Genomic DNA, 14530 nt, shown 5'->3' with positions numbered 1-14530 from the left:
CAGAGCAGGGCGGTCAGAGGAGAGTCAAGGCAGGAGAGCAGAGCAAAGCGGTCCGAGGAGAGTCGGGGCAGGAGAGCAGACAGGAGAATCCAGGCCTAGAGAGCAAGATGCATTTGGAAAGCAGTTAGCAACTCGTCCCCAGCAGTCGTTTCTTTTGTTGATTGGCCAGCCCAGTCATTTTTCAAGATTTGTTTTGTGAATCGCTGCCTGCCTACATTTTAATGCCGATCCCCTTCATTTACATGTGTGGATCGGATGGGATTGGAGGATAATCGGGACAGAGGTTGGTGAATTGGGCTGGAGGAAAATCGGGTCACAAACCGATTGGTACACGATTGGCTTGCTTAGTGAATCTAGACCTAAGTGTTTAGTGTACGCTAATCATTAGCATGTGCTAACATAGTTAGCACCCATTGATGAATTCCCCCCCCTAATTGGCACTAATTAGAATTTACTCACACAACTTTCTATGCATATTCTATCAAGTGGTACATGTAAATTCTAATGCGCAGATCTCAATGCCGTCCTTTGGCCATATATCTTTTTTTAATGGTTGGGGGGGGGTCATTATATGAGTGCTTTAGGGTCTCAGTGTATGAGACTAGTTGGGCTCATTATATGAGCCTATTTTATATAAAGATACATAGTTGAAGGAGTAAGAATCAACTGAAAACTGAATACTATTTAAGAAAAATGTTTTAAAGAATTCATCTATATTTAAGTTAAGTTTTGATTGAACTAAAGAGTGAGAGTGAATGTGAACTTGTATTATAGTTATGTCCGGATTTTCATGCAGAAGAAAGTAGTCAATAACATGGCTGACAATTGCTTGTGACATTTTACTCCCTCCATATGTTAATCCCAACATATAATTAATACTAAGAATTAAGACATAGTTTGCATAGCAGTATTTTTTATATAATTTTTCCTTCATAAAGTGGGCACACCTTTTAAGAATGTTCCATACAGGTGGTCTGTTTCAAAATTACCCTCCACATGACCCTGAAATGACTTCCTTCCAGACCATGGAACAGCTTAAGATTTCCTTACTAGATTTTGCGTTTTTGGAGATATTTAAATCATATTGGACAATTGAAAATAAGGAAAACAAAGAGATAAATTAGGATCATATTCTAATTATCAATTAAAAATTGAAAATATATCCAATTCTTTAAAGTGCTGGATCAAAGAAGCTGGAATTGTGATGTCCTCCTAATTAATGATACAGTGTCTGGCTTGAGTTTCATTGCTTTCAAGTGGAGCAAATGAGCCAGACCCTAATTAATGGAAAACGTGACAGGATCACAGAGTAGAAAACAGTAACAGAAGAGATTGGTAAGAGGAAAATAAAAAAAATACTCCAATTTTTTTTTATCTCGTCATTTGATCCATTCAAAGCTGCAGGTTCAGTTTCAATCAGGTGGTCAATTAGTTGGGGGGGGGGGGAGGGAGGGAGGAAGAAATAGCAGGATCTGTCTATAATTATAACCAATATCATTTGTCTACAATTTTCTCAATATAAATTTGCATAGGAACCAATAGAAAAAAAGGCACTTCCTGTACACACCTCAGGACACACTAAATGAATCAAATTTTTAGGATACCTATAATGAATATACTTGAGATAGATTTTTGTACAATGAAGATGGTACATGTAAATTTATCTCATGCATATTCATTCTGGATCTCCTGAAACCAGACTGACTTGGTATGCCCTGAGTATTGGGTTGAGAACCCCTATGTACAAAACACCAAAGTGTAAGCAAAGAAAACAAGAGATAGAAGCAGCAGCACCAAACAACCCAATTGATAAAAAGCACAATATTGACAAATAAATTAGAGTAAAATTTTCCATACCATTAGTAAAGAAAGCAAAATTGTAAATGCATAATACAATAAAACACATACACTTTTCCCATATAGGTAGAAGCATTTACATCAGCTGTGTGGTATGATTGTGTCTAGAGAACGGGCACATTTTTGACATATGAAATCCAAAATAGCACCAAAATAACAAAATCCAAATAGTTGTAGTACCAAAAGCTTCCACAAAGGAAATGAAGCAGCAAAACAACAAAACAATTGTGGAATAGAAGATTGGATGTACCAGTTTGTAGTTTAATAAGCATCCAAATAACTTAAAATCCATAATCTAAAAGCAATCCAGAAAGGGTGTATACAGTTGCAAGTGACCCATAGGATGGAAATCAAACAATGCTTAAAATAAAAATGACCCAACCCGGGCCGTGTTTCAGCAAAATAAAAATGCATTCCTCAGGGATCTTATAGGGTCCCTGGCTGTCTTAAATATAAAAACAAAAAAGACACAAAAATCTAAGTAGTTAAGAGGCTACAAACTAGCAGCACAGTTCACAAGACTCTAATGTAGGCTGGTGTCATGTGATCCAGAGCCAGTATGACATGACACCAGCCTACATTGAAGTCTTGTGAGTTGTGCTGCTTGTTTGTAGCCTCTTAACTACTTGGATTTTTGTGACTTTTTTTGTTTTTATATTTAAGACAGCCAAGAACCCTGTAAGATCCCTGAGGAAGGCATTTTTATTTTGCCGAAACACGGTACTACTCGAAAGGGTCCAGAGAAGAGCGACTAAGATGGAAGAGTTGCCATGCAGCGAAATGTTAGAGAAACTGGGCCTCTTCTCCCTCGAACAGAGGAGATTGAGAGGGGACATGATCGAAACATTCAAGGTACTCAAGGGAATAGACTTAGTAGATAAGGACAGGTTGTTTACCCTCTTCAAGGTAGGGAGAACGAGAGGGCATTCTCTAAAACTGAAAGGGGAAAGATTCCGTACAAATGTAAGGAAGTTCTTCTTCACCCAGAGAGTGGTAGAAAATTGGAATGCTCTTCCAGAGTCTGTCATAGGGGAAAACACCCTCCAGGGATTCAAGACAAAGTTAGACAAGTTCCTGCTGAACCAGAACGTATTAGGATAGAGCTAGTCTCGGTTAGGGCGCTGGTCTTTGACCAGAGGGCCGCTGCGTGAGCGAACTGCTGGGCACGATGGACCACTGGTCTGACCCAGCAGTGGCAATTCTTATGTTCTTATATATTATTTGGTTTTTTATGTTTTTTTTTTTTTTTTTATAAATCTTTATTCATTTTAAAACATACAAAAAGCGCATACAGAAATACAACTATTGGCACCAAATAATAATATTTATTACTAACAAATAATAATATAGATATATCCCCCCCTCCCTCCCAACCCGGATGTGTGTAAAACTCAATAAAATGTAAGGCTTGGACTATTAATTGGTGGATACAAAATTTACTAATGGGCCCCAAATCTTATTGAAGTTTTTACCATGACCCTTTAGTTATTTGGGGTTTTTTTTTTGGTCACTTGTGACTGTATACACCCTTTGTGGATTGTTTATAAGTTACATGGAATGCTTATTAAACTACAAACTGGTACATACGATCTTCTGTTCCACAATCTTTTTGACATATATGAAGGCATTGTATAAAAAAAAGTAGATACCTACTTTTCTATACAGAGTAAGCTCCAAGTAGGCACATTGTAGATGCCTCTTTATAGAATTGCCTTCTTAGGAATCATGTTATGGGTGTGCAGGGAAAAAAGTTATTTTTTAATTTCATTTTTTTTCATTTTTTTCATTTTGTTTACATTACGTACAGCCACTGAGCCCTTCCCTGCTCTGTGCATAACAGAAATGAAATGTCTAATGATCTAGGGCAGAGATTTTCAACCCAGCCCTTGGGTTTTCAGCATATCTATAGTGAATATGCATGGAATAGATTTGCATGTGATGCCTCTGCCGTATGCAAAATGCATGCATTGGCCTGGTGGATGTTCTGAAAACCTACCTGAATGTGTGAACCATGAGGTCTAGGTTGAGAACCTTTGCTCTTGGAGGTGAGTTTGCCTTCCACATCCCTATCTTGAACATTGGATGATGCCTCCCATTTATCCCATATTCAGAGCCCATCCCATGGTTAATGATGGTTAATGCATACTCACTCTTGAGTATGCATTAGCCTTACCCTTTCTCCCATCCTCCAGCATCCATTCCCCTTTCTTAATTGCCTCCTACCCATATATTCAGTGCCACTGTCCAGAGAGTGGCCAGCACTGAATATCTGGATAAGGTGATCAGCACTGCAACTTTATCCAGTTTGTAGTAATGTTTAGTCTAGAACAGGGGTATCCAACCTGCGGCCCCGTGAAGTATTTTGTATGGCCCGATTGAGGGCGATGCAGTGTTTTCTTCTGCTGCCCCCGGGTGTTTACTGTCTTGCTAACTTCCTCCTCTGTCTTGCTACAGCGTTTGCGCATTTGTGCGGTCCCAGAAACATTTTTTTTGGCCAATGCGGCCCAGGGAAGCCAAAAGGTTGGACACCCCTGGTCTAGAATCTGGACAACTTAAGAGAGAAGGTTGCCCTAAGTTATCCAGATAAGTTATCTGGATAGTAAATTGAACTACAGTATGTGGATAAGCAATTTGAACTATGTGGATAAGTTGGAGTGCTGACTACCTTATCCAGAGATTCAGTGCTGGCTACTCTCTCGACAGTGACACTAGGGGGGGGGGGAATTCATGAAAGGGCGCTAAAGGCAATCTTGTTAGTATGTGCTAACGGCTAAAGATGCCCATTATGGGCACCTTTTTAAAGCTGCAGTAGTGATGCTGCCATGGTAAATGAGCTGAAGCCCATGGGAATTGAACATAAGAATTGCGGCGGCCCCTAGGTCAAAAACCAGTGCCCCAACTGAGACTAGCCCTACCTACTTACGCTCCAGTTCAGCAGGAACTCGTCTAACTTTGTCTTGAATCCCTGGAGGGTGTTTTCCCCTATGACAGCCTCCGGAAGAGCGTTCCAGTTATCCACCACTCTCTGGGTGAAAAAGAACTTCCTTATGTTTGTACGGAATCTATCCCCTTTTAACTTTAGAGAGTGCCCTCTCGTTCTTCCTACCTTGAAGAGGGTGAACAACCTGTCTTTATCTACTAAGTCTATTCCCTTCATTATCTTGAACGTTTCAATTGAAAGGGCTTCGGTGCGTTTATCATGGCAGCATCGCTACCATGGCTTTGTAAAAGGGGACCTATATTCCTATGGGCATCTTTAGCAGTTAGCACATGCTAATGTGATTATATGTGCTAACGCACTTAGCACCCTTTCATGAATTCCCCCCTAAATATCAAGATAAATTTTTACTGCCACAAGGGGATGAATATTAACCCAATAACTTTTTAATACCATTAAAATCTATGGACTGTTATTCCTAATATGGCCACTAAACTGGTCCCCTTCTAAGGAGATCTATGAACAGCATTTGCCAGTAGCTTAAATACTGAGATCCGTCCCCCTCCCCTTTCCTTCATGCCCTTGGGGTAAGTGCTTATTTGCTTTGTCTTGGCTAACCTAAGCTGGCCTGCACTTCTTCTAACACTGGTTCCCAGTGTGCAACAGCACTTTTTTGAGGGGAGGATATCTAAACTTTTTCCAATAGTTTGCTAATTTAAACATCTGTTCTGGCAGACAACTCAAGTGACCCTCATTCCACTTTCTTTATTCTTCATACCATTTCAAACTATAGTTTATCCTTTTATCTCAACACCATTTTTTGTTGTTTCTTTTGTGTGTTTTACCGACTGAGTTTGAATAAAATCTAAGAACTGAATGCCTGTGAATCCATACACTATCTCCGAGTAGTGGATAACAGAATATTGACGAGCTGTCCCACTGATGGCTCATGAGCAGATCTAATGAACAAAGGCATGTGAGGGTTTAGATAATACAAATCTTTACTATGACTGGCTAGACACTGGGTTTGAGCTGTTTTAAAGGGAATTAGAAAGCCCCAGGTGACATGGTGAGCAATCATAAGTAGTGTAACCAGGGTTAAAAGTTACTTGAGAGTGAAAAACAGGGTTTAAAGAAGATTTTGAAGGGTTTTTGAAGCAGAGAGGATCTGGAATGTAAGAACTGTGTTTTATTCCTATTTTGAGAGGTTTGGTTTGTGCCTTTTGTATTGGTGCAGTTTAGGTATTCTGTTGCTGATCTCCCTGCACAGGTTTGCATCAGCTGCTTGAACATTCGAACTGTCAGATTTGACAGTTGGGAGGGTGACTTGGATCTGTGTGCAGGTAGTTTGGTTCCTGTGCCTTGTGAGTAGGTAATTATAGCTGATTTTATTGAATTTTGAATAGGAATTAGAGGTTTTGGTTGAAGTTGAGGTCTGATATATAGATTCTGGTATTTATCCAAGGGTGAAAATATTTCTTTCTGGCTGATGTGAAGAACTGTTTTATCTATGAACTATTTGATACTAGAAATAGTCTGTGAGAATCTTCTGTGAACTGTTTTGAGAGATTCTCTGAGTGACAAATCTGTGGTGCTGATTTTTTGAGAAGATTTTATGAGAGGTCCTGTGTGAGATTCCTGTGTAATGTTGTGAAAGAAATATTGTTAAAGCAAGGTTGTGAACTGCTTTTGAAACCTGATTTCTGGAGAAATTTTCAGTCTCTATGTAATAAGTCTGTGTGCTGATTTCTGGAGAACTTAATGAGCTGTCCTGTGACAGATTTCTGTGGAATGTTGTGAGAGACTATTAGTGAAGCAAAGTTATGAAACTGCCTTGGAAATCTTTTTCTGGGAATAATTTCTGTAAAGATTTTTGGCATTTTGGGAAAAGATTTATATGCATGAAATGTTTAGAGGAAGGATGAGTTTTGTGATTATATAGAGGAAATTCTGGGGAGGGAAAAAGTATAGGGAACAAATTATCTGGGGGTTTTTTTATCTTAGAAAGTATTTTAGGCAACTTTGGGGTTATTAGATTAGGATAGAGTTTTCCCTTATTGATTTGTTTTAGTCAGAGTAGTAGGTTGGTTCCAGGAAGAGAGAGTCTGCTAGCAACAGCGTGCCAACGTGGTACCCCTACATAGAAAGGACATAAAGCCTCAAATACCCTAACCTGAAAAAACCTCCAAGAAGAACTATACAGAGGGGAAGTAGAATTTCTTTATCTAGATTTGATATACAGCATTTGTTTATTAAATATTATTTCTAATTTAAATTCTGAATCCTTAGTGCTTCTTTATATCTATTTTGATTATGGTTTAATTAACATTTTTTATTTCCAGGTTACATTACATTTTATTATTACATTTATTATTATATTTTTATGTAATTCACTCCTTCACCTGGGGAAAGGTATCAATTTAACCCTTGGTGTTCATGACTACAAAATAAATCTTATTTCAAGAGGGATACCTTTTACCTCAGTCTGACAAGGAGGGGGTTACAGTAGGTTACACTAGTTAACTCTCTGCTATGAGCTTCTAGCAGATAAAAGTCCATTTTTTTTCCACAATGGGAATTCAATATGGTGTAGATGTCTGGAACAACAATCTGGGGTGGCAGTTATTTTTTTCATACCTTACAGCAGGTGTAGCAAATTATTTTCCATAGGTGGGTATAGGGGGGATTCAGAGGGTTAAAAGAGGAAAGAATGCTTGCCAGGCAGAATGGACAACTCCAAGAAGTCGTTCATGTAGCCCCAACAAGATGGCAGTATGAGGGGCCACTGAAAAGTTCTCAGTTTAACCAACCAAACTGGTGCGTAAACTTAGGCAACGGTAGGCACCCTACCAGCGCCTAAGTTAATTGAACAATGCCATTAGAAACAGCGAAAAATAGTGAGGTTGAAATGTCTACTGGTGCCTAAATAAAAGGCACCAGAATTGCACCTATATAAGTGCTTTAGGCCACTGAACACCAAAGTAGTCTTGGCCAATGCCGAAAGTGGCATTAGGCAGCCTAAAGCGCCTATGTAGGCCTGATTCATGCAAAGATAGGTGCCAGAAATGTAGGCGTGGAAAACCCTGACCTACATTTCCAGCACTTATCTTTCACCTAGACCAAGGGTGTCAAAGTCCCTCCTCGAGGGCCGCAGTCCAGTCGGGTTTTCAGGATTTCCCCAATAAATATGCATGAGATCTATTTGCATGCACTGCTTTCATTGTATGCTAATAGATCTCATGCATATTCATTGGGGAAATCTTGAAAACCCGACTGGATTGCGGCCCTCAAGGAGGGACTTTGACACCCCTGACCATGTCGATGTCGTCCTCTATATCTCAACTTCTCCTAACCACCAACACACACTGGCCATATCTCCTCTTTTTAATTAAGCATCATAAGAGCATAAGTATTGCCTCTGCCGAGTCAGACCAGGGGTCCATCGTGCCCAGCAGCCCGCTCCTGCGGTGGCCCTCCAGGTCCTTAACCTATAAGTTCCCACCACCTGAATTGTTTATGCTCTAATCCTGAAGTACTCTGTATAGTACCCCTCTATCTATACCCTGTAATCACTTTCTCCTTCAAGAAGTCATCCAAGCCCTTTTTGAAACCCATTATTGTACTCTATCCTATCACCTCTCCTGGATGCGCATTCCAGGTGTCTACCACCCTCTGACCCTATTTGCAGTTTAACACAGAATTTGTCAGTTTCTTCATACAGTAGAAAAGGTGAAAGCATATTTACACTCTCAGAGCAATTTTATAACCTAGATGTTAATATTTACGCATGTGCTAAGTGTGCTGATGTTTAGAATACTAGCATTAGACAACATAAAGCAGAGATGGCAAATAACGGAGGTGTGACATCAGGAGGTGTTGGCTGTCTGAAAACAAATAACAGCACTTGTACACCAGAGCTTGTTTATTTATTCAATTTTCTATACTGTTGTCATAGAGGAACTCAGAACAGTTTATATTCATTTATTCAGGTGCTCAAACATTTTTCTGTCTATCCCAGAAGGCTCATAATCTACCTAGGGCAGGGGTAGGCAATTCTAGTCCTCGAGAGCCACAGGCAGGTCAGGTTTTCAGGATATCCACAATGAATATGTATGAGATGGATTTGCGCGCACTGCCTCCTTGAGATGCAAATCTATTTCATGCGTATTTATTGTGGAGATCCTGAAAACCTGACCTGCCTTTGGCTCTCGAGGACTGGAATTGCCTACCCCTGACCGAGGGCAATGTGAGGATTAAGTGACTTTCCCAGGGTCCCAAGGAGCAGTGTGGGTTTGAGCCCACAACTTCAGAGTGTTGAGGCTGTAGCTTTAATCACTGCACCACTCTCAAGCTTTCTAACATAACTCCTCTGTACTGTTCTGAAAATGTTTGCTTCACTTATATATTATGTATTTACAAGAGGAGAAGACGCACCCAGGGGCAGAACATGAGCAGTATATAGGTGATGTTCCCACTTATCTGTATAACTTACCAAATACGGAAAGTAACATGGGTTGCTGTCACACTTAGGCACTTATACTTGCACCAGCTCTATGACTGGCATGCGATTTATTTATTGAGATCTATTAACTGCCTTTATGGAAAGATTCACACAGAGACACAAACAATGGAAAAAGTCCTCCCTGTCTCTCAACCCAACAAAATGCACAGATTGAGAGCCGAAATGTAGACCTCGGCGAAACAGGTCCCGTTGGGCCATGAACAAGGCTACAAGTGTTCATGACAGAAGAACCGGCCAACAGACTTTAAGATAAGTGCTGGTGTCTGTCATTGTTAACGCCGATGCTGTTTTTGTAAATCACTCATAAGTATCACACTAAAAAATTATTTTTAAAAATAGGAACACATTAAGCTCAATGAAAGATACTATTTACCTGATAAAAGCTGATTTAAATCTCTGTGAGCAATCAGCGCAGGTGTCTGAGAGCTTTTTTTGTGTGGTGAATTGTACACATATTGGAGACAATTGTGTTTACAAGATTCACACAGGACAGTGAACATAAAACTTACAAATTTGTTAACAGCATAACAGTAGTAAAAAGATCAAATATAAACAAATAAAGGCCTTCTTTTACTAAGCCGCAGTAGAGGATTCTACCGCGGCCCAGAGTGCTAAATGCTCTGATGCTGCTCTTCCGCTCATATCCTTATTCCATGAGCATTGGAGCAGCATTGGAGCATTTAGAACTCGGGGCTGAGATAGAAACCTCTACCGTGGCTTAGTGAAAGAGGGAGGGGGCAATGAGTGAGGTAAATTCAAAATCAGCAAATTGAAACTTAATAATAGGACTAACATGAAACTGTTTCAAAAATATTCTTATTAGAGCACTGAAATTCAAATGAGAGCTATAATATAATGACAGCATAATTACTTATAGCAAGGAGATGAAGAAGTACACACCAAATAGTGAGATAAAAGCACCAAGGGCCTCACAGAAGGGCCTCTTTATTAGATGACCTGACACGAGCCGTGTTTCGGCAGGGTTGCTTGCATCAGGGGGGTCCAATGTTTCCAAAGGATCAGTAATGCCTCATCAAAAGAGAGAACTCTCAAAGCAATCTTCCTGAAATCTTTAACATGTTGCTCGACTCGAGCTGCAGCTTATAAATATATTAAAGTCTTTAAAAAAAACATACTAAATGTCTTCATCATTCCAGAGTAAGAATGTGTGAATAATTTGACACTGACTATGAACCATTTAAAATTTTTTTGTGTCTGAACAGAAAAGCCTGGATTTCAGAGATGCCATTGATCATTTATTTTCCTTCTGTATCCCTATCTACTTTGTCCAGTACTCTGTGTCTGTGCCCTCTACCCTCCCGCTATGTTGAACATCTCCCTTCTCTGTGTCCTTATTCTTGCCCAGTTTATCATCTCTCTTCTGTCTCCATATCTCTCTACTTCCTTCCCATTCCCAGTATTACCCTTTTTTGTCCTTTTCCCTCCCATGTCCAGCTTCTCCCCTTCCCTCATACCACCTCTACCTCTACCTCTGGGGCCAGCATTTCTCCATCTCTCTTCCTTCCCTCCTGTCCAGGTACCACCACTTCCAGGAACCAGCATCTATTTTCCTTTCCTATTGTCCTGCCTCCACAAGGGTCAGCATATTTCTTCCTTTCCTTCTGTCTCCCCAGCTTTAGGGGCCAACATTTCTTTTCCTCATGCCATGTGTGGGACACACACTGTATGAGTCTATATGGCCTCTGACGAAACTTCCTTTTTCTGGTGGGCTGGCTGCAGCAGAAGGGAGGAGGTCTGTGCCAGCCAGCCAGGCATTGGGTAGGAGAGAGTGGAGAGTGAGAGATAGCAGGCTACCTGATGAGAATAAAAGCAGAGTGATAGTAATTTGTATGGAAATACTTGAATTGTATATTTGCTTAATTCCATCATTGCGATGTTATAATTGGAAATAAAAAGAATGGGGGGGGGGGTAACGAAGGAAAGGAGGGAAGGCGAAAGGGGGAAGGTAACAGGGAGGGTGTATAGAGGAATGAAATAGGTCATATGGAAATATATTTTGAAGGAATGATAGAAATATGTATGGAAAAATTATAATTGTGAATCTGGTTGTAATGAATATCTTTTTGTATTATATTATTGTATATTTATTTGATTCCTTCAATAAAATGTTATAAATTAAAAGCAGAGTGCAACCATGAAGGCAGGAAATAGGGCAAATGCATGTGACAAACACATTTTGGTGTTTGAACTGGAGAAAGGGCCTAAATCCAAGTGTCACATGCTAGATGCGTGTCACTTAACATGTCTGGGATTTCCCATGCCGTGCTTTGTCCATGCATGCGCACAAATCTGAAGAAGTGCACCATAGATTTCTCATGATCCACTTCAGATTTTCTGCTGATCTGACTTAGAATCTGCAGCACCTGCATCTTTTGCAATTTGATAATCAATTCATTTTTTTACGGGTTTCATGAATCACGTGGTCACTATTTTTAATAGAGATTTGCTTGCCAATTTCGGGGACGGTGGGCCTAGTGTTTTATTTATTTATTTAAAGCTTTTGATTTCAAAAAGTTACATTTATGGTGGATTTTCTGAACTTCTTCCATTACAAAATTTCATGAGAGAGACAGCTCTCAAAGCACAGAAAGGTTGCAAGCATGGTAAGCTAAATCCAGTCGGGTTTCACACACAGAGCGCTGGAGGCAATGTTAGATGAGTACAGTTGTAATGGAGGGAAAACGGAACATATTTGTGAAGCTCTCAGAAGCTGGTGCTTGCAGTTTTAATGATGATAAATCAATGATCTAGAAAATACAATCCCTTTCTTATTAACCAGACCGGCGCACAAATTCTCCACAGACTTGGACGTGCAAGCACCAAAAATTTTCAATTAGTGTTTCATATCCCACTAGGTTATAATTATAAATGATTAGATTGGAACAATAGACACAGTATATATCTAGATATGGATATTTAGATATCTATATAAATTATAATAGAGTGCTCCCAATTGATTGCAATGCTATAATTTTGAGATTCAGTTAAACTTCATTAATTTTAACTCTTGAGCAGGACTCTGAAATGAAATATCAGTATAGGGAATTGCTCAGAAGAGGAGCATAGCTAGCACTGATCTTTTGTCAGGGCTCAAGGTTAACATGGATGAACACTAAGCAGTGCAGCTGTTGACATGGTCACCAGTTCTCCTCTTATTGATCCATGCCTCTGCCATAGATTGGGTGGGCTTGACTTCAAAGTGTGTGTGTGTGTGTGGGGGGGGGGGGGCCTTGGGAGGCTTTGCTCTAGGCATACAGATTTTGATAACAGCTTACTGTGTCTACCTGTACTCCCTTATGTTTTTTCCTTTCCCCGCCCATTTTTTAAATGAAATGATGTTAACCCTCGCTGTTTTCCTTTTGTCTCCTGTGAAGTTTCCCCCTATTACTTTAAAGAGTCTGTGTTAACTTAAAACCTTGGTTTACAAGCAGAATTCGTTCTGAAAACATGCTTGTAATCGAAAACGCTCGTATATCAAAGCAAATTTCCCCATCCCCCATAAGAAATAATGGAAACTCAGATGATTTGTTCCACAACCCCAAAACTTTAATACAAAATACTATATGCCCTTGTATTGCAAGACCTCGCTCGCTTAGAACAGTCACTACACTCCTGCAGTGTCGGAGAGAGAAGAACCATTGGCTCAGTTATGATGATGTGATGTGTGTATTTTGCAAGACCGTGCTTGTTTATTAAGTTAAAATTTAATAAAATGTTTGGCTTGTCTTACAAAACACTTGCAATCCAAGGTTTTACTGTATTTTTTTTTAGCTATGATTTTATGTAAACCGCTTAGGCTGTACATTAAGCAGTATATCAAGCCGTAATAAACTTGAAACTTGAATTAACTTTATTTATGTGGGACCCTAGTTATTGGCTCAACTCTCTAATGAAAAACTGATAAATTCCTTATATTAGTTGGAGTAGGACAATTTTAAGCAAGCTGAGGCTTCAGTGTACACAACAGCCTCTAAGTCAATTTTCAAAGGAACTCCCCCCCCTAGCTATTCCCTTTGAAAGCAGGTGCACAGTAGAGGTGTGCACAGAGATGGGGAATATGGGAAATCTGGTGAATCCATGGTACTGGTGACCAAAAAATCCATTTATTCTGGGAATGGTGTGGGAATGGGAAAGAATCCATTGGGGATGGTGTGGGGATGGATTCAAACTGACTGGGGACGGGGTGTAAAAGAGAGACCAGATTACGTCCCTTTGCCCATGTCTAGTTTCAAGTTGGTGGAACAGTGAGAACATTATGGACTTTGATATTTAAGAAAACAGCTTGCTTACCAGTACTTGCTTGCTTAAATGTTTTAATTGGTGTACCAGCTTAACATATAGGGCTCCTTTTACGAAGGTGCGCTAGCATTTTTAGTGCATGCACCGGATTAGCGTGTGCTAGCCGAAAAATTACCACCTGCTCAAGAGGTTAGCGGTTAGCGTGCGTGGCATTTTAGCGCATGCTATTTCGCGCGTTAATGCCTTAATGCACCTTTGTAAAAGGAGCCCATAATGTTAATAAGAACGTTTTTCTTAAATTTACATGATTGGTCAAATATGAGTTGGGTATAGGGATGAGAAATACTGTAAAACTATGGGGATGGTGAGGGGACAGTCGCCATATGATTGGGAATTATTTATTTATTTATTTATTTTGTTTTCTATCCCGTTTTCCCCAAAATGCTCAGAACTGGTTACAGGTTAACATACATAATAATCAATTAACAGGTTACAATTTACCATAGTTACATTACAGGCTTTTATCCTAACTCGATACATACTAGGGATCTAATACCAATATACAATTTACTACAGGTTGAATTTGCCATAGTTACAGATCGCGATGTTTCAATACAAGTTTTATCCTAACATCACAAATACCGAGGATCTAGTACCAATATACGTTTATTTTGATCCATTGGTTGTGGTGGGAGAGTTAGGTGAAGAAGTATGATTTTATTGCTTTCTTACAGCTGAGGAATCCTTCAAGGGATCTGATCTGTGGGGGCAGTTGATTCCAGTGGCTCGGTGAAGTGGGAGTAAGAACGTCGTATGACAATTTGCAGTTGAAGGGCACGACCAGGTGGTATTTTGAGGTAATTTTCATCTTGGGAGCAGAGGGACCTGTTTGGCATGTATTGAGGAAGCATGGCCATAATGTAGCCTGGCATCATGTCGTGCAAGGATCTGAA

Source organism: Geotrypetes seraphini, chromosome 13 (assembly GCF_902459505.1).
Source record: "Geotrypetes seraphini chromosome 13, aGeoSer1.1, whole genome shotgun sequence".
NCBI classification, from domain to species: Eukaryota; Metazoa; Chordata; class Amphibia; order Gymnophiona; family Dermophiidae; genus Geotrypetes; species Geotrypetes seraphini.
Note: the sequence above shows the minus strand (reverse complement) of the source record.